This window comes from Sus scrofa, chromosome 16 (genome assembly GCF_054392235.1).
Source record: "Sus scrofa isolate SSC_HxYL_T2T_F1_AM1 chromosome 16, Sscrofa_HxYL_maternal_Yorkshire_Landrace_v2.0, whole genome shotgun sequence".
In the NCBI taxonomy this organism is placed as follows: domain Eukaryota; kingdom Metazoa; phylum Chordata; class Mammalia; order Artiodactyla; family Suidae; genus Sus; species Sus scrofa.
The window spans coordinates 45,175,591-45,196,469 of NC_139398.1; the positions used below are offsets into that span (position 1 = coordinate 45,175,591).

At 40.3% G+C, this 20,879-nt stretch overlaps 1 protein-coding gene and 1 long non-coding RNA gene across 4 annotated transcripts in view; both read right to left on the reverse strand.

The window, feature by feature from the left end:
* Nucleotides 1-20,879, reverse strand: part of ARL15 (ADP ribosylation factor like GTPase 15) — a 442,112-nt gene that overhangs the window by 57,237 nt on the left and 363,996 nt on the right. The gene's annotated exons all lie outside the window — the stretch shown is intronic.
* Nucleotides 1,293-4,781, reverse strand: LOC146395548 (uncharacterized). Its single transcript, XR_014831333.1, has 2 exons — nucleotides 2,565-4,781; nucleotides 1,293-2,112 (listed from the first exon to the last, which is right to left on the reverse strand). It is a non-coding gene; the product is annotated as an uncharacterized LOC146395548 (long non-coding RNA).

Here is a 20,879-nt window from a genome sequence, read left to right on the forward strand (position 1 = left end):
ATGAATGGATTAAGAAGATGTGGTACATATATACAATGGAATACTACTCAGCCGTAAAAAAGAATGAAATGATGCCATGTGCAGCAACATAGAGGAAGCAAGACAATATCATACTAGGTGAAGTAAATCAGAAAGAGAAAGACAAATACCATATGCTGTCACTTATATGTAGAATCTAAAATATGGCACAAATGAACCTATCTACAAAAAAGAAACAGATTCACAGACATAGAGAACAGACTTATGGTTGTCAAGGGAGAGGAGAGGAGGGAGTGGGATGGATGGGAAGTTTGGGGTTAGTAGATGCAAACTATTACAATTAGAATGGATAAGCAATGAGGAACTATAGTGCTACTGTAGAGCATGGAGAACTACATCTAGTCTTTTGGGATAGACTACAATGGAAGATAATATAATGCATATATGTATGTATGACTGGGTCACTTTGATGTACAGCAGAAATTGGCACAACACTGTAAATCAAATATACTTTAATTTAAAAAAAAAGAATGAATTGCTCAACTCTATTTACTTTCCACAAACATCCACTCTTTCACAGTCACTAAAACAAAGCCAAAATAAGTCTGGGAGATTGATGTTACCTGGACACAAATCATCCCAAAGACATCCTACCCTTTAAGATTCTGTCTCAAAGATTTTAAGCAAAATAACCAACCACATTTTAATGATGAGGGAACTCAAATACTCTAAATGCGTACTGAGTGTTTTTTAGGAAGTCCATCTTTGTTCTCCGTCTGGAATACGCATTGGCTATACTGCAAGTAGAAACGGAATTTTTGTTTTTTTGAAGTATAGTTGATTCATAATATTGTGTTAGTTTCATGTATACAGCAAAGTGACTCAGTTATGTTTTTTTTTTTCCCAGATTATTTTTCATTCTAGGTTATTACAAGATACTGAATACGGTTCTCTGCACTATACAGTAAATCCTTATGGCTTATCTTTTTTTTTTTTTTTTTTTTTTGGCTTATCCTTTTTATGAAGGAATTTTAATAACACAAAGAATAGATAGGGAGCCAGCATGACTTTTTGGATGGAGGAAAATACTGTCATAATATTCAGTTTTGCAAATAGAAAGTTAGATACTATTTTACTCACATTCCCTCACATTTGAAGTCTATGGGTTAATAGTCACAAAATGCTAAAATTAAGCACTCCATGATTCTAACAAAGATGCACAGTAATGTGTAATTTAGATGTGTTACCCAGAGATTTATCCAGAAAAAGAGAATGTTTTGATTTTTGCTTGGAAATAAAACTACAGGCCTTAATTTTTTTTTTCAGAGAGAAAAATGCTATTTAATAACTCTATATATTAGGGCACTTTTTTTTTTCTTAAGCCAGCTCCTTATTTTATTTTGTTTATTCAGTCTTTTTTTTTCCTATCATCTAACACATATTTAAAAATTTTATATTGGAGTATAGTTGATTTACAATGTTTTGTTAGTAAGGCCTTAATTTTTAAAGCCAGACCAACCACAGCACTGCTTAATTCCCACAGGGACATAGCAGATTTGCATTTGTTAAAAGACAAAAAATTCATAAACTTTTCTCCCTACCTTTGAACAATTTAATAAACTTAAAAAATGAAAGAGGGAGTTCCCGTCGTGGCGCAGTGGTTAATGAATCCGACTAGGAACCATGAGGTTGCGGGTTCGGTCCCTGCCCTTGCTCAGTGGGTTAACGATCCGGCATTGCCATGAGCTGTTGGTGTAGGTTGCAGACGCGGCTTGGATCCCGCGTTGCTGTGGCTCTGGCGTAGGGCGGTGCCTACAGCTCCGATTCAACCCCTAGCCTGGGAACCTCCATATGCCGCGGGAGCGGCCCAAGAAATAGCAGCAACAACAACAACAACAACAACAACAACAACAACAACAACAAAGAGATCAAGAATAAGAATCAATGTGCCAAAGATGGGAGTTCCTTTGTGGCTCAGCAGTAACGAGCGCCCGATTAGTATCCATGAGGATGTGGGTTCAATCCCTGGCCTCACTCAGTGGGTTTAAGAATCCGGTGTCGCTGTGAGCTGTGGTGTAAGTCACAGATGCGGCTTGGATCTGGTGTTGCTGAGGCTTTGGAGTAGGCCAGCAGCTGCAGCTCCTACTGGGCCCCAGCCTGGGAACTCCATATGCCACAGGTGAGCCTTAAAAAGAAAAAAAGAAGAAGAAAGTGAAACCAAACTCTGACAGGGGTTACTTACACATATTTGAAGAGTTCTTCCTTAGTATAAAATAAAGTTTGCAGGGATTCATTCCTTATGCATGGGCTAGTATCATTAAACGTCTACACAGGTCACTTCTAAACTTTCATAAACATGGAAGTTAGATGTCATGCTTCTACACGTAACAGAGAACAGTAATGGATTTAAAAAAGGGGAAAGAGAGGAACACACGTTTCACTTATGTCCATAACTTCTGGAACTTTCATGTTTATTTAAACATTTTTTTCTCTTCTGCGTTTTTAGGGCTGCCCCTATGGCACATGGAAGCTCCCTGGCTAGGCGTAGAATCAGAGCTGCAGCTGCTGGCCTACACCACATCCACAGCAATACCAGATCCAAGCTGTGCCTGTGACCTGCATGCACCATGGCTCATGGCCATGCGGGATCCTTAACCCACTAAGCGAGGCCAGGAATGGAAGGTGCATTATCGTGGATACTAGTCAGGCTCGTTACTAGTTCTCACTGAGCCACAATGGGAACTTCTTGGAACTTTATGTTTAATATGAAAAACAGAAAAAGCATTTCTAATGTGATGTCACTTTTTTGAACTTCCCGATAATGTGTAATGTACATTTAACAGCAAATGGTCCAATAATCATATCATGCAGCTGACTTAATTCTTAAGATGTGTCTTTGTAGTTTTATTGTCTGTAAAAGCAAACCATTTCATCGAAAATTACACTAGGTCAGGCTTTTACAAGAAAAAAGTTTATTATATTGGTCATTAAAGCTTACTGATTAATTACCAAGTTTAGTTAATGGGGTTCCTTTGAACTGCCTGTGAGATGAGTATTTTATTACTTATTTTCATAATAATGAGGTTTGACAGATATTTACCTTACAAAATCTCAATGGTTTATTTCACAATGTTATTTAGTTATTAAACCAAAGCATTAGTCATTCTTTTTTTCTTTTCCTCTCCTCCTCCCTTCTCTTTATTCTGTATTATTTTTTAAAAGAAAATCCTTAAAATATGAAGAAATCTAACATTACATTTCATTAAGCCATGGCCAAGTTTACAGTAAAATGTGCCCACAATCCTTTAAAAAGGGATTATACATACAGCAATACACGAAAACTTACTGTCCTTAGAGAAGAAAAAAATGGGACAAATAGATTTCCACATCTGAGGTAGAGATTTCTTTTAAAGGAGGTCGGCTAAGTTCATGCAGAAAACCCCTACAGGATGGGTTTGTCATTAAAAATAAATGAAACAAGGATTACTGGGTTTAAATTGTTTTCTTATGAGTTAAAAAAGTTTTTCAAGGATTTTAGCCGAGTGCATGAAGGTAAGTGATGCCCACTTCTGGTGTTGGCAAAAACCAAAACAAAAAACCAAAACAAAAAACCAAACCAAAACAAAACAACCACCACCAACAGCTCTGGCAGAAGGAATCTCTGTCCCTGGTGAGGCATAGGTGATATAGTTAGTGGTTCCTCTCCGATTTCTCCCTTTCTTCTCTCCCGCCCTCACCTTCCCTCCACTTGGTTGGGGGCACTCCTGTGCAAGGTGCTCATCTCCAGCAACTGCCTCCTGGAGCCTAACTGTGTCTGGTGCTGAAGAGAGAACTGCACAGATATGGTTCAGAGGGAGCTTGACCAGAGGGGTATCACGGATAAACATGGTCAAGATCCCCAGACAAGATGACCAAAACATTATGCCAGTATACATATAGATAGATATTCCTTAAGTCAAATATCTGACCAGATAATCTTAGAGAGTAATTTGCATGAAGAGAGGTTTTGTGCAGGTAAACAAAAATGCGCAGAGGGGCTGGGGAAGAAGGCAGAATAGTGTAGGCAGCCCAGAGATAGGCTTCAGAGTAAGAACAATAGACCCAGAAGGGGAGGTTGTAGTAGTTTCACACAAGGAATTACTCAGGCAGCATTTAAGAGGCATTCCCTTCATGGCTCAGAGGTTAACAAACCTGACAAGGATCCATGAGGATGCGGGTTTGGATCCATGGCCTCACTCAGTGGGTTAAGGATCTGGCATTGCCGCAGGCTGCTGTGGAGGTTGCAGATGCAGCTCAGATCCCGAGTTGCTGTGGCTCTGAGGTAGGCCGGCAGCTACAGCTCCAATTCAACCCCTAGCCTGGGAACTTCCATATGCTGCAGGTGCAGCCCTAAAAAGCAAATAAATAAATAAACAAATAAGTAAATACATAAATAAATAAAAATGTGAACCAAAGGCAAGTTGCAGAAAGATAACTCCCACAAAATAATACACCCCAACTTCAACACAGCAGTCACCTCTTCGGAGGTAGGCAGGGGAACAGAATCACATGGTTATAAGTTTCTATTTAAAAAATAAATAAATAAATAACTGAGCTATGAAATAAATATGGCAAAATACCAACATTTATTAAGACTGTAGAGTTGGCTATGTTATTTTATGGATTTCCTAATCTAAAGAAATAAAAATGTACATGTAATTACAAAATTAGGAAAAATAAAGAAAATAAAGAAAAACACATAAAAATGATTACTGAGGTCATATAGCAAGATGAGAGGGTAGTCAATGGTCCTTTTCAGCTCCTTTAGATTTCTTTCTCTCTTTTAAAAATTAAAGCATAGTTGATTTACAAGGTCATGCTAATTTCTGCTGTACAGCAAAGTGACCCAGTTTACGCACATACAAACATTCTTCTCACTTTCATACTTTTTGTAATATGATTGTGGTCATTGTCATTGAGACTCCCTGGAATTTCTGGCTCTGTTTCTGGACACCCGGTAGTCGTATGCTGCCCATTTCGCAGAAGTTGGATGGGGTTTAGTACTGATCAAGAAATTGTGAGTGGAAGTGGTAAATGGAGGTTTGCATGGTCAGGGAAAGACCCCTATTCCCACCCCAGCTCTGCCCTCTGCCACTGCACATGGCAACGTTCAAGATGGTGGTTGTGCTCTCAGCCTGAGCGTCTGTCTGTGTGACCATAGAAGAACACATGGTCTTCTTGGGTGTGAGAGAGAGGTAGCATGGATGAGGAAGAAACCTTCATTGTTTTAAGAAACTAGAATTTTAGGGCTTTTGTGAGTGTAGTTTATCAGAGCCTTTTTTTTTTTTTTTTTGCTTTTGCTTTTTAGGGCTACACTCGTGGCATATGGAAGGTCCCAGGCTAGAGGTTGAATCGGAGCTGCAGCTGCCTGCCTACACCACAGCCACAGCAACTCGGGATCTGAGCCATGTCTGTGACCTATACCACAGATCACAACAATGCTGGATCCTGAACCTGCTGAGCGAGGCCAGGGATTGAACCTGTATCCTAATGGACACAAGTTGGATTCATTACGGCTGAGTCACAATGGGAACTTCCAGAGCCAATCTTTTTTTAAATAAGTTTTTAAGTGATAGAAGATAGAATTACTCACTCTCTAAACAAAGATGTATTGAGAGCCCTACTGTTCAACAGCACTGTTTCAAGTACTGGGGACACAGAGCAGCTGCAAAGCAGAGAAAGTCCCTGTTCACCTGGAAGTAACATTCTATGGGGATGACAATGTGTGCAAGTAAATAGATTTTTTGAAGGAATGTATTTAAAATATAATTTCATATAACACTAAGTGCTCTGAGGAAAATTAAAGCATAATAACAAAGCAGAGCATTTTTGGAGGTGGGAGTGACCGGGATGGCATCAAGGAAGCCTTCTCTGAGGACCTGACGTCTGAGGAGATACCTGAGCAGGCGTGAGTGAGAGCTGCACAGGGAGGTTAGGTTAGGAGCGTTCCTTTAAGGTAGGTCTTTCGTCTTTACTGTAATATAATTTTATCTGGCAAAGTAATCAAGCAAGACATATGTCAGAGAGTCCATGTAACTGGAACTTAGCACATGATGCAGAAAGCAGAGAAAAAGGGAGTCAGTGAGCTAGGGGAGGGCAAGTTCACCTAAGGCCTGGACCAAGGCAGGTATTTATTGTCCATGTGATGAGACACCACTGGAGAGCCCTCAGAAAGGGAGTGATGTGATCTGATGACACAGTGGAAGATCAAGGCTTCTGTGGTTGGAATGTAAGAGGGCATGAGTGGAAGTGGAGAACAAGTGGGAAGCACTTGTAAGAATCCAGGTAGGGACTCCTTGGACTAGGGTGGCAACACCATGGATGGGTTCTGGATATATTTTGAAGATAAAGCAACTGGTCTTGTTCACATGGGTGATGAGAGAAATTAGCACCTGGGAACTGGGTCAATGGGGAGCGGGGTTGGAAAAGACGCTACTTTCACTGAGATGAAAACACTGGAAGAGGGACTGGGTTTGAGCTGGGGTCGGGTCGGTAGAAGTAGAGAAATCTTTTGGTCTCTAATGGAAGATGCCATCAAACAGACTCATGGGGAAGCTGAGGATGCATGGACAATGGTCTCTTGATGGAGATGTTTAGCTAAAGATATAAACCCAAGAAGCATCAGTGCATTTACAACCACAGGAAAGACGAGGTTGCGTGTAGGTGGAAAAAGAGGACTAAGAACTGAGGTCTGTGTTTGATCGAACATGAAGAGGTAAAGAAATGGCTTCAGGAAAGGAGGGACCAACTGTGGACTGTACAGGAGTCCGGCTGTAAGAAGATGGATTGGTGTGGCTTGAGACCAAATGAGAGGTGAGGAAATGGAAGCAGCAAATAATAAATATTCTACCCGGGAGTTTTACTGCAGAGTCAAGAAAGGAGCTGGCTGGAGGAGGGGCAGGGAGGTGGAAAAGAAAGGAGTAAAAAAAATTTAATAGGCTGTATAGTAGCATGTTTATATTCTGACTGGAACCATCCACTAGAGAAGGGAAAAAAACTTGCGATGAATTGGCCCAACACTGTAAATCAAACATACCTTCGTAAAATAAATAAATAAATTTAAGAAACTTTTAAACTTTTCCACAGAAAAGAAACTCATGGACTTAGAGAAGAGACTTGTGGTTGCCGAGAGGGAGGGGGAGGGAGGGGGATGGACTGTTTATCTGGGTTTAATAGATGCAAACTATTGCCTTTGGAAGGATAAGCAATGAGATCCTGCTGTATAGCACTGGGAACTGTATCTAGTCACTTGCGATGGAGCATGATGGAGGGTACTGTGGGAAAAAGAATGTGTGTGTGTGTGAGACTGGGTCACTTTGCTGTACCGTAGAAAATTGACAGACCACTGTAAACCCAGTATAATAGAAAAAATAAAAATAATTTAAAAAAAGAAATTTTTAAACCCAGGAAAAAAAAACAAAACAAAAAGCAAAAACAGAAACAAAAGAGACAATGCCTGGAAGAAAGTGCAACCTCAGGAGGTGAGAGGGATACAGGCAAAGGCAATGGGTAAGGCAAGCTGGTAGATGTGGCAGGGGAAGCTGAAGGTTCTTTTCTGATGGTCTCTATTTTCTCCGTGAAGTAGGAAGCAAGGTCACTCATTGCAATGGTGGAGGTTTGTGATGGGAGAATGTATGAAACAGTCCTCCCCAGAGAGCTGGCCAGGGAGGCAATGTAGGATTCCCAGGAAATCTGAGGCTACTCGAGCCTGATGGCTATCAATTTAATGAGAGGCCAGTGGGGACTGCTGTCCATTTTCCCCTCCTGTCAAGCTCAGCTATTCATATGCAGCTGTGGAATACCCGCGATTCAAAGACTGGAAGGGACCGTCAAAGCTACAACACCTGAAAATGAGATTTTAGAGGTGGAGTGGCTACTCATGAGGACAAGTCTGGGAGAGAATGGCCTCAGACAGGGTGGTAAAGACTTAGAAGGAAGAAGAAGAGTGGGCTGGATGAGCTGTCTATCTGGAGTTTCCAAGGATGAAAGACGGAACCATGGGAAGGAGAAGAGTGAAGCCAGGTACTCAAAAGCATTCATGAATGATGGGCAGAATGAACAGGAGGCTGTAGAAAATATCTCAAGAGGGTAGCAGATAGGATAGTATGATGGCTTATGATGCAAAGAAACTGGAATTTTTAACTGGAAGAGAGATGCATTGGAAGTCGAAGGAAGGAAAAGGGAAGAGGGTGACAAAGACTCCTGGTCCTATGCTCTGTGGTCTATGGGAGATAAAGGTCATGACAGAGAGTGAAGGATAGAAAATGAACAAAGATCCTTATAGGGCTCTTACAGCGCCTTAGATCTCCATGGTAAACACCGTCACGACCAGCACAGAGCCAGACACATGACAGGGCTTGAGCAAATACTGGGATTTAACTACAAGGAGTTTTAAAATATTATCAATTCCACAGACAGACAGCCTAGATAAGAAGCTTTAGGAAGAGTGCAGAAGGGAGTGGCCAACTAGTTCAAGCCAGAGACTTGGAATATAGGAGGAAAGGGATGAAATAAAGAAATGACTTCATCGGTCTAGGGAACAGTTCCCCGCCGCACTCTCAGCTATTTTCTATCCCAGGGTATTTTCATATCTTGTTGTTGATTTCGGTGCTTATTATTTGTATTTTCTTGACTTTTTTTTTTTGAGGGCTGCACCCACGGCATATGGAGGTTCCCAGGCTAGGGATCTAATCAGAGCTGTAGCTGCCAGTCTAGGCCAGAATCACAGCAATGCCAGATCCAAGCCGCATCTGCAACCTATACCACAGCTTACGGCAACACTGGATCCTTAACCCATTGAGCGAGGCCAAGGAGCAAACCTGCAACCTCATGGTTCCTCGTTGGATTCATTTCCGCTGCGCCATGACAGGAACTCCTTTCTCGACTTTAAAATTTTTTTATTCACCTCCTAGAAATCCATCTCTCAGGTACCATTTCTTTAATTCCTGAGTATACACTTCAGGCCTCACAAAGTGTCTGGCTAATGTAAGGTGTCCAAAGAATATCAAATGAACAAAATGGAGGTGAGAAAAGCATGGTTAGAAGGAGTCCAGTGCATTTATATGATCCAGAGAGGAGTTTAATTCTTCCGTGTCTCTCCTCTTAGGGTGGAACTGACACTTAGAAAGGAATGGGTGAGGAGCAAAGGTTGAATGTTGACTTGTGGGCAACAGTCAGGGAGCTGCAGTCTTGTGGACCCAGAGTGAACAGGCTTGGGGGTGCTGGGGCAGCCCTCTCTTCCCCACTCTCCCCTTGTGAAGTCCTGCCTCTTGGACATAGAGATTGTGACCTGCTTCCTGTTTGAATAGACCCTCGCTATTTCCACTGTCGCCCTGGCCACTGCGCTATAACTTTGCAGCTGTGAACACCGACATGCTTGCTGCTCACCAAGCACACACGCATGTGTTAGAGATACACCGACATCAGTCAGTTTATCACGTAGATTATAATATCTTAGAGCTAAAGGTCTGTCATCTCTTTAGTGTCATCTCTGCGTAGTTACTTCAGTTTGTTTAGGTCAAGGTTGAGGGTTTAACCGCCAAAGGGATTATTTAATTTTGCTTTGCGGCACTGCCTCAAACTACCTCTGGTCGCAGCATTCTAAGCACACTGCGAAGTGTTCGACAGAGACAGGATAATCTAGGAGGAAAAAAATGAACCATCTGAATAAAAATTTCCAACTTCACTATTGCAAACACCATATGTTAAAAGGAACAGCAGTGAAATTCCAAAGCACCTGAAAAATGAGTTGTGAAAACAAAAAGGTTTATATAATCTAAAATTCCCGACTGCAGAAATATGTAAATATATATTTAAACTTGAAATATACGGCCATTCCTATTAAATGTAAAGTCAAATAAATTTATGTTAAAGTAAAGTGGAGTCTTCTCATTGCGCTAATCATAAACACAGAGGTATAGAGCTGGGGAGATCCTTACAGGCGGCCCCTCACTCTGTAGATGAAGTAACTAAAACCCAGAGAAGGGTTGCTGACAGGCCCCGCAACAGACAGCAGTGCGAGGAGGCAGCGTGGAAGCAGGAAGCCCCCAGGCCTTAGAGACAGACATATCTGCACGTGACCCTGATTGTCGCCTCAGTCGAGGGACCTTGGGAAGTTTTACTCATTGAAACCTTGGTATCCTCATGTGTGAATGAGAGATAAAATCAGCTATGATACATTGAAGAAGTGCTGTAAGAATTAAACAGGCTTGTGAACGAGACGTGCCTAGCACAGAACTGCCAGGTTAAGATGGCAGAATAAAGTCAGATAATAGAAACTTTCCCCGAAAGCCTAATGAAATAAATTTAAAATCACTATTTAAGAGAAAAAGAAAAAATGTCAGCAGAAACCAAGTGAAGGAGAACACCATATCTTAATCTTTAAAAGTGGTGTCCAGGCAGGGAACTATATTCAGTATCTTGTAATAACCAATAGTGGAAAATAATCTGAAAAAGAACATATATTTATTTGAACTACTTTGCTGTACACCTGAAACAAAACACTGTAAATCAACTATACTTCAAAAAGTTGTCTGGGGAGTTTCTGTCGTGGCTCAGTATTAATGAACCCAATTAGTATCCATGAAAATGTGGGTTCGATCCCTGGCTTCCCTCAGTGGGTCGGGGACCTGGCATTGCCATGAGCTGTTCCCTAAGTTGCAGATGTGGCTCAACTCCCTTGTTGCTGGGGCTGTGGTGTAGGGCAGCAGCTGCGGCTCTGATCCGACCCCTAGCCTGGGAATCTCCACGTGGTTCGTGTGCACTCCTAAAAAGAAAAGAAAACAAAACATTTTGGAAAGAAAAAAAAAAAAAAAGTAAGTTACCCTCCCAAAAAAACATTGGTGCCCAGGAATAGAAAGATACTAAGAAAAGAAACAATTCGCTTGGAGATGGAAAAGTTAGGTGGGGAGTTCCCATCGTGGCGCAGTGGTTAACGAATCCGACTAGGAACCATGAGGTTGCGGGTTCCATCCCTGCCCTTGCTCAGTGGGTTAACGATCCGGCGTTGCCGTGAGCTGTGTGTAGGTCGCAGACACGGCTCGGATCCCGCGTTGCTGTGGCTCTGGTGTAGGCCGGCGGCTACAGCTCCGATTGGACCCCTAGCCTGGGAACCTCCATATGCCAAGGGAGCGGCCCAAGAAATAGCAAAAAAAATAGACAAAAAAAAAAAAAAAAAAAAGAAAAGTTAGGTGGACAAAACCCTGAAAACTATCATAAGGAGCCCTCAGTTTGAGGAAAACAGATCTGAAGTGGTATTTAGGGAACCTGGGGAAAAGATGGAAAAATCCATCCAGAGTGAAAACCTCTCCCTGACATCATAGGGAGGATCTCCTCACACACAGAAGAGTAAATCAGGGATCACCATTTTGGTTTTCCATGCCTGGGAGGAAAGGAGAAGAAAACAGATATGAGTCATAATCAAGGAAAGCTAATTAATTACAGCCCAACTTCGTTATAACACTACATGGAGGAGTCTAACAAATCCAATCAGGTATGCGGGATCTCATTACTGTGAAGCTAATGAAATAAGGACAAGGGCTGGGATGAAGGAAAGAGGATAGCCAATTGCCAATTATGTTAAATCTGAGTTTGTCTTAACATGGGCGCACTAGTCTATATCAGAATTCATTGCATCTTAGGCAGTAAACAAGAGGTTAGTCAAAGAGAAGGAAAAATAGGATCTGAGTAAGCGTGTGTGTTGAGGGTGGGGAGAATGAGAATGGGGGGTGAAGAACCCCAGGTGAAGTTCCTTCCATGCCTCGGATTTATAAGGCCACTGCTAAAGCTCACAGCTGTCCCCTTTTCTCCATTATCAGAGAAAGGACAGAAACACCTGCTGGAGATAAGTAGGGTTCGGCAAGGGAAGGACCACCAGGGACTGACGTTGGTGCTCTCGCCTCCTTGCATTGGAGGAAAAATCCAAAGCCAGAGAAGACAGCACTTTTCTCCCCACCCCCTCACTCCTGTGAGTTTGGAGAGCAAACCTCGATGCAGGGCAGCTCACATGATCACTGAGGAAGAACCAAGCCCAGAGCCTAAACCAGGTGCACAAGCCCCAGCTCATTTCACTGTGCCCCTTCCCCCAGCACGTGGCCTTGGGTCCTCAAACCTCAACCAGGAAGCTCTGGGGACAAGGCACAAAGTCCTAATCCAAGAAAGTAAAAGGGAAAATGAGGACAATTCACTAACACTATAGAACAGAAAGAAGTTCTTAATTGAATTGTTCAAATGAAACTTAAAACATCTAACAAAGAAAAGAGTAGGACAACTAGGCAGGACCACTGGAGCAGAGAAAGAATGAGAACAATAGGGAGGGCTGAGAAGGAAGCAAGAATCCACTTTGGAAGAAAATAGAGCCCTCCACTCCACCCCCACTCCAATTTCCATGAGGACATTACATTGCAGGGCTAAAGAAAATATGAGTTAGGAGTTCCCGTTGTGGCTCAGCGGTTAACGAATCCGACTAGGAACCATGAGGTTGCAGGTTCGATCCCTGGCCTTGCTCAGTGGGTTAAGGATCCAGTGAGCTGTGGTGTAGGTTGCAGACGTGGCTCGGATCCCGTGCTGCTGTGACTGTGGCGTAGACCGGCGGCTACAGCTCTGATTAGACCCCCTAGCCTGGGAACCTCCACATGCTGCGGGAAGCAGCCCTACAAAAGACAAAAAGATAAAAAAAAGGAAAAAAAGAAAATATGAGTTAAATGAGATATCAGTAATGAGATAAGTTGAAAGAATGAGATAAAAAGGGAGACTGTAGAAGGAAACAATGAGCCAGAGAAGCTATCTCAGAACTAATAAACAAATGAAACAAGAAGCAGAATAATAAGCACAGGTGAAAGAATTAGTGACACCGCCCTCCTCCCGCCCCCCCCCCACCCAAAACATGAGACAATGACAGTGACTGCATAAGATAATAATATAGTGATAAAGGCAATTCAGGGATGGAAGGGAGACCACAACAAGCCAATAATGTTTAACACAGAACCAACACTTAAGAGGGAGGTCCCTTGACAAATATCAGTAAATTTTCTTTGCCTAGCTATCACCATTTGTGTAAAAACAATGTTTCATCATTCCTTTGGTCTTAGAGACAACTCTGATACAAGTCAACAGTAAATGTAAACTGACAAATTTTGTAAAATTTGCCCTAATGTCTATTATGTAGGCTTGTAGAGTTGGTATTTGCCCCAAAGTGGAAAGAAGCATTAGAAATTTAGTCCTATATACTACTCTTTCTCCATTCAGTGAATAGAAAAGAAATCCAAAAGCATAAAACATAAGCTCTTAGTTTAAGCTGCTGCAGCCTTAATCGATTTCCAAAGTAGCTCTAGTTACTTAACTAGAAGGGTTCTTACTTCCAAATGGATATATTTTAATTAAGAGAACAATTAAGATAATTTTTAAATATATTTTAACTTTTTCATTAACCAAGAGGCACTGACTTGTGGAAATACTCTTCTAGAAGCACAGAGTAGGTGCTTAGAGTAGGTAATATTCAGAAAAAGTGAACCACAATTCATCATGATTCCCTCACATCCATCAGAACTCCATGCATCCAGTCCTTCAGCGGTGCTGGGCTAAAGGCTTTGATGAAACCTGTTACCAGAACTTAAATGTGCAGGACCCAGGACTCAGACTTTACACATACACAGACACACATACACACACACACCACACCCCATTATCTTTCACTGCCATTCCAAAGAGAGTTAACGTTTTTTTAAAGTTGCCCTTCAAATTTAGAAGTATCTCTGATTGCAAATAATAGTCAAAGAGGAAAAAAATGAACACTTTATAATCATAAAGAAACACCTGCTAAATAAAGCAAAAGCTACATACTGCCTGCCACATAGAAGGTGTTTGATGAACATTCGCTGGATAACTTTCAATGCATGCAAAAGAACAATTTAATAATTTAATTTTCACTGGATAAAGCCTAGTAGAGGGTTCTAAATTTCTAACTAAATCAGTGCCCTCCACTTCATGTTGCTTACAGCACCTGCTATGTAACTAGAATTTGACTCAACATACAAATTGCTACGGAACAGGCATTTTAATCCCTGAATATATGAAAATAATAAAGAATAAGATATTACGTAATTAAAAATGACTGATGGAGAGAGCACTTACAACAATCTGATTTTGATTTTCAAGTGAAAAATAGGAAGTTGCTTTTTTAAAATCTTGCTGGGTTTGAAAATGGATTTTTTTTTTAATGGGTGTATAACATAATTAGGGAACCAACTTTTGTCGTTTGTTCTCAAATATCTGGAGGTGTAGCTTCTTCCTCACTTAAACTGTGGACATAGAAGTCAGCATGCACATGATCAAACACACTTTACTCCAAATACAGCATTAATGGGCTTGCTCATATTCCAAGGATATGTCTCCTTGAATACTGGTTTGTCTCATAGTTCTCACTTTTTTTTGGAAGGCCTGACTTAGTACAAAAATGCCATGGCATGCATACAAAAGTTAACCTCTTATATTTTGAAATCAAACAAAAAATGAACATACACTCTGACAGGAGATTCTATTATGTTAGTTTAGAACACTGAACTTTATTGACGTGATGAAAGAGTTTCCCAAGTTTGAAATATTACAAATAGCTTGCTTCTTGAAAGACTACTGGATATGTGAAGAGTAACAAGAAAACAAAATAACCAAACTGAAGTTAGGACTAAGAATTTAGTGCCTTTGCTCAATGTGGACATGTTTCCAGATGGCTTGCCTAACTCATATGCAGATATCTGATGGCAAACTTAAACAAGGTGCAGAAAAAGGTCCTACATTAATGTGAAAAATTAATAAGTAAAAACATAATAAACACTGAACAAGAACATTATAATTTGATCATTTAGTGAAAGAGCACCAAGTAATAAAAGTATGTGCTATATAAAATATGTAGCACTCAAGATGGTCAGGGGCAAACTACTTCTGATAAGCCAAGTGGAGATTTCTTAGAAGAGAAATACAATGACTTTGTGGTGGTGGGGCTTCTGTGGGAACAAGCCAGGACTTGGGTTTCTGTTTAGCAATATGAGACAAGGACTTCCTGTTGTGGCTCAGTGGGTTAAGAACCCGACATTGTCTCACTGAGGATGTAGGTTCAAGGTTCAATCCTTGGCCTCGCTCAGTGGGTTGAGGCTCCAGGGTTGCCGTGAGCTACTGTGTAGGTTGCAGATGTAGCTTGGATCCAGTTTTTCAGTGGCTGTGGTGTAGCCCTCAGCTGCAGCTCTGCTTCAACCGATGGCCCAGAAACTTTCAGATGCCGCAGGTGCGGCTGTAAAGAAACGAACAAACACCACCCTCCCACCCCCACCTTCTCAATCCCTGAAACAATATGAGACAAAAAGTACCCAAGACAGAAAAGGGGAATCTGAGCAGTTCTCTACCTTGGATGCTAAGCTTACACAATCAACTCACAGCTTTCTGTCTTTTGCCTCTTTGCTTACCATCTAAACAGACAATTTGTCCATTTTGGGATAAGAATGAAGCAGTATTTCAACCCATGCTCTATCATTATCTATTCCTGGAAACAAATTAAAATAATCCACTCTTATGCTTATACACTTGATCAAAAGATCTTTCTTCCTACTCTCCTTGGATTACTTTTTAAAGCAAAGTTCACGTGAGACAGTAGGTCATAGGGAATCCTAAAATTTATTCCCACAGTGATACTTGGAACATTTTCCTCCTGGACTTCATTAAACACAATGTTCTAAGCATTATGAGTGCTCTAAAGTATCCCTGAATAATAACCCAAACTGCAGAGTGAAAGTAAGTGGCAATTAAAATCACAGAGACAGAGGGGAAGGCTGAGACAAGGAAATAACAGCATCTGTTACTGAAGACTGCTGGACTGGTGATCCGGCTCCAGGGTCAGCAAGCTGAGCCCAAGGTCCAAATCTAACCCACCATCTGTTTTTGCATAGCCCACAGAAACTAAGAATGGTTTTTACACTTTTAAGTGATTGAGGGGGGAAAAAAAAATCAAAATAATCAAAATAATAATAGTATTTTGTGACAGGTGAAAATTAGATGAAATTCAAGTCTCAGTGTCTATAAATAAAGTTTAATTGGCACATAGCCACTGTGATCCATTTAATATTGTCCATGGCACTCGTGTGCAGCAGAGTTAAGACTTTGAGAGTGCAAAGTCTAAAATATTTACTTTCTGACTTTTCCCAGAAAACATTTGTGGACCCCAGAGCTATCTCAGAGCTTCTAATATCCTATGTGATGAAGGATCTGATTTGTTTTGTGTTTGTTTTCTCATCTATCACGGATCAAGCTATGCTTTTGCTAGAATACAAAATCAAGTGCTTGGATGTTGCAGCAATGTCAGGTTGCTATCGGTTTCTTAAATGCTTACTCTCAGTCTCTGTACTTATCTGTTGTTTACTGGTACAAACATTTAGTGGACTAGCACTAGTCTGTAGACCACATTTTAAAAAGCAGTGATTAGATAATGCAGGAATATCTTAAGGGAACTTTTCGGAAAACATCAGTTCTTCCCTCCATACTTCTGATATGGCGATCACTAAAAATATCAGTACAAAAATACATACACCTGGATAAAATTATAGCTTTTCCATGGATCTTTTCCCTTTCAGTGTTATGCTTTAAAATTGTAACAATTATTTCTCTGTTACCAACGGCCTCAATATATAAAATTTTTATTTTCTTATAGGCACTGGATAAAAGAAAAAAAAATTCATTTAAATTTCATGCTTTTGGGAATGATAACTCAAATCTCATAAACAAAGCAATTAGTACAAATGTTTTTTGGACAATCTGTGCTGTGATTTTTGAAACTGTATGTGAAAGAATCGAGTCCTTGCACAGACCAAAAACAGTTTCTATGTTTAAATTTTTAGAAGGTTGAGAAGTTTTCTTCTTATGCTTACTTTATAATAGCAAAGTCCCTTGATATGTCAAAGGCCACAAAAGTAATTTTTAGCTTGGGTACAAAAAGTGCTTTGGGCTTGTTTTATATGACACTCCCTGGCTTTAGTACTACATTTAAAAAAAGGAATGTGAAAAAAAATCAACTCCATGAAACCTTTTTTTATTGGCCTAAAGTTAGTAGTGATTTACTTTCAAGTTTCAATCTTTATCTCCTGAGGGAAATGCTTATTTAAATCTACTTTGATTTTGGTTTAAGAAATGAAATAATTTCTAAACATTTTTAAACATTTAGAAAGATGAAACTCCATTATAGGGCCAGTGAATTTTTTATTATTAGGTGTCAGATGATCAAACATTCAAATAAGAAGCCATACTGTGATTTCATGGTGTAAGTAGAAAGGAAAGTCCACAAAAAGTAACTCCAGGTGTGCTAAGCATTTAGCTGACAATCGAAGAATGTTTTCTTTCTTTATTATTATAAGTATGTCATTGCTAGCAAGGATGAAAATTTCAAGCAGAGGAAATATAAAACGGCTGTAGATTGAACTTCTGCAAATGTCCACTTTGCTATGCAGCTCCAATATCATAAAACAGTCAAAATAGTAAGGTCTACTAGTTCGGAACGATGACATAATGTTTATAAATATTTATAAGTATGCTGAACTAGACCATTCCTAAGAGATGCAGCTGTGATAAAGAAAACTGAGGCTTAGAGTTCCCGTCGTGGCTCAGTGGAAACAAATCTGACTATTTGTCCATGAGGATGCAGGTTTGATCCCTGGCCTCCCTCAGCGGGTTAAGGATCCAGCATTGCCGTGAGCTGTGGTATAGATTGCAGATGCATTGCTGTAGCTGTGACTACAGCTCCAATTAGACACCTCCCTGGGGAACCTCCATATGCTGTGGGTGCGGCCCTAAACAGACAGACAGACAGAAACAAAGAAAACAAACTGAGACTTGATTGAAGCCCTCATTTTGCCAATCACTGGGCTCCATGATCCTGTGCAAGTCATTTGCCCTAAGTCTCAGTTTCCTATCTATAAAATAAATGAGATATTACCCACCTCAGAAGAATTAAGGAAGATAATACAGTGTCTTGCTAACTACAAAGGACTATACAAATGCCAGGGATTATATTATTACTGAGAAGAGAGCTAATAGCATCTTAAAATGTTTTTATAAATTTGCTGTAAATAAGGTACCCCATAGTAGTTTTGATTTGCATTTCTCTAATAATTAGTGATGTTGAACATCTTTTCATGTGTTTTTTTTTGGCCATTTGTATGTCTTCTTTGTAGAATTGTTTGTTTAGTTCTTCTGCCCATTTTTTGATGGGGTTGTTTTTTCAGATTGAGCCATAGGAGTTGTTTATATATGAGGTGCTACTAGGAGGTATGGCCTTACACCAGTCAGAATGGCCATCGTCAAAAAGTCTATAAACAATAATGCTGTAGAGGGTGTGGAGAAAAGGGAACCGTTTTACACTGTTGGTGGGAATGAAAATTGGTACAGCCACTATGGAAAACAGGATGGAGATTCCTCAAAAAACTAAAAATAGAACTACCATTTGATCCAGCAATCCCATTCCTGGGCATCTATCCAGAGAAAACCATGACTTGAAAAGATACATGTACCCCAATGTTCACTGCAGCACCACATACAATAGTCAAGAAGACATGAAAGCAACCTAAATGTCTGTCAACAGAGGAGTGGAGAGAGAAGATGTGGTACATATACACAATGGAATATTACTCAGCCATAAAAAGGAGTGAAATAATGGCAGGTGCAGCAATGTGGATGGGTCTAGAAAATATCATGCTAAGTGAAATCAGTTAGTGAAACACAAACATCATATGTCATCACTTATACGTGGAATCTAAAAAAAGGATACAATAAATTTATTTGCAGAACAAAAACGGACTCAGGGACTTTGAAAAACTTATGGTTACCACAGAAGGGACGGTGGGGTGTGTGGGATGGAAATGTTCTAAAATCAGATTGTGACAATGGTTGTACAACTATAAATATAAAATTCACTGAATTAAAAAATAAATTTGCTGTAAATAAAAATGACTTTTATACAAGAAAATAATTGGGGTCGTATGTCTAACACTTTTGTAATGATAGCACCACTTATTTCGGGTGTGTGTTTTCTTTTTTTAATTTACAGTTGATTTACAATGTTGTGCCGATTTCTGCTGTATAGCAAAGCGAATCAGTCATACATATACATACATTCTTTTTTTAAAATATTATTTTCCATCATGGTCTATCCCAGGAGATTGGATATAGTTCCAGCTTCCTGTGCTGTCCAGTAGAACCTTGTTGTTTATCTACTCTAAACATAATAGTTTGCACCTACTAACCCTGAACTTCCAGTGCATGCCACTCTCCCCTTTTCTCTTGGCAACCACAAGTCTGTTCTCTGTGTCTGTGATATCACTACTTCTTGAAGCAGGCAATGTATTGAGGGAAATACTTCTTAGAGAACTTATGACACAAAATTTTAACTAACCGTAGTCATGGGTCAGTGCTATTGACGGTGAAGGATGTTACAGGAGAAACTTTACTAAAAAAGGGGGGGGAGTGAGGGGATGGGCAGGGGTAGAGGGCTTTGTATTCTTTCTGTACTGACACCTGGAGGAAATGGAGGCATCGGCCAAGGGGAGGTGAGAGCAAATATCCCCTGTACTATTACATTCTCCTCATTTAGTGAAATAATCAGTTTACACAATCAGAATTGATAGGGACATATTAAAAAGCTGCTAGTCATCATAATATGCCTATTTGTTGATTCAAATCCATAAGCAACAGTTGTTACTGTGTGAGAGCTTTACGTCTTTAACGCGTTATCCATGAACCCCTGAAAACATTAGTTTTTCTTCCTTAAGGTTAGGAAGGTATGGGGTTTTTTTTTTAAGCTTATGCACATGCACGTTAAATATATGGTATGGAAACAGCATTTCACTTTTAAAATCCAAGATAATTTCAGATCTTGGAGTTCTCGTCGTGGCGCAGTGGTTAACGAATGACTAGGAACCATGAGGTTGTGGGTTCGATCCCTGGCCTTGCTCATTGGGTTAAGGATCCAGTGTTGCCGTGAGCTGTGGTGTAGGTTGCAGACTTGGCTTGGATCCCGCGTTGCTGTGGCTCTGGTGTAGGCCAGCGGCTACAGCTCCGATTAGACCCCTAGCCTGGGAACCTCCATATGCCGCAGGAGCCGCCCAAGAAATGGCAAAAAGACAAAAAAAAAAAAAAAAAAAAACCGAAAGGCATGGGAGTTTTCTCTCATTCCTCCAAGTGGTAGAACTATTCTGATGTTAGGGAAACCAGCACTGGGGGTCCTTTAGAGTCTGGAGAATATATTTCAAAGCTGATGCTATAAAAATAGGCAAAGAAGACCAGTTACTTCAGTAAGTTTGCTACTACATACATTCTGTCCATCCATCAACTGGAAATACATTCTTTTCTCTTGGGATACAAGCCCCCTGCCAAAGGCAAAGAATTTGTACACTAACTTCTCATCATTTGGAGGTGATAAGTTAACTACTGCAATGATAGGAAAAGAATAAGGTAACTGTTTTCTAATAATATTTCCATGTTCTGTAGCCCAACTTCTCACTGGATCACTGTCCATTTCTTACGTATCATGTCTCTGCCTCCCCCACTTTCCATGTTTGCCCCAGAACAGCTTTCCTATCACACCAATGCTGGTAGAAAATGAGTAAAAACTCATACTCCACTCTAAGGACCCATGTAAAGAGGTTACATTATTGAGAACTTGTGCTGTGTTAGGGTTTCACTTCTATGACCTTACTTAAATCTCAGACAGGAAAATCAGGCATTATTATCTAAAGCTGGCCTCCAATACATTGCTTTCAAAGACCACACAGTTTCTCACATAAAAAAAAAAATATATATTTTGTTTTAAAAACATTCATTTGTAAAGT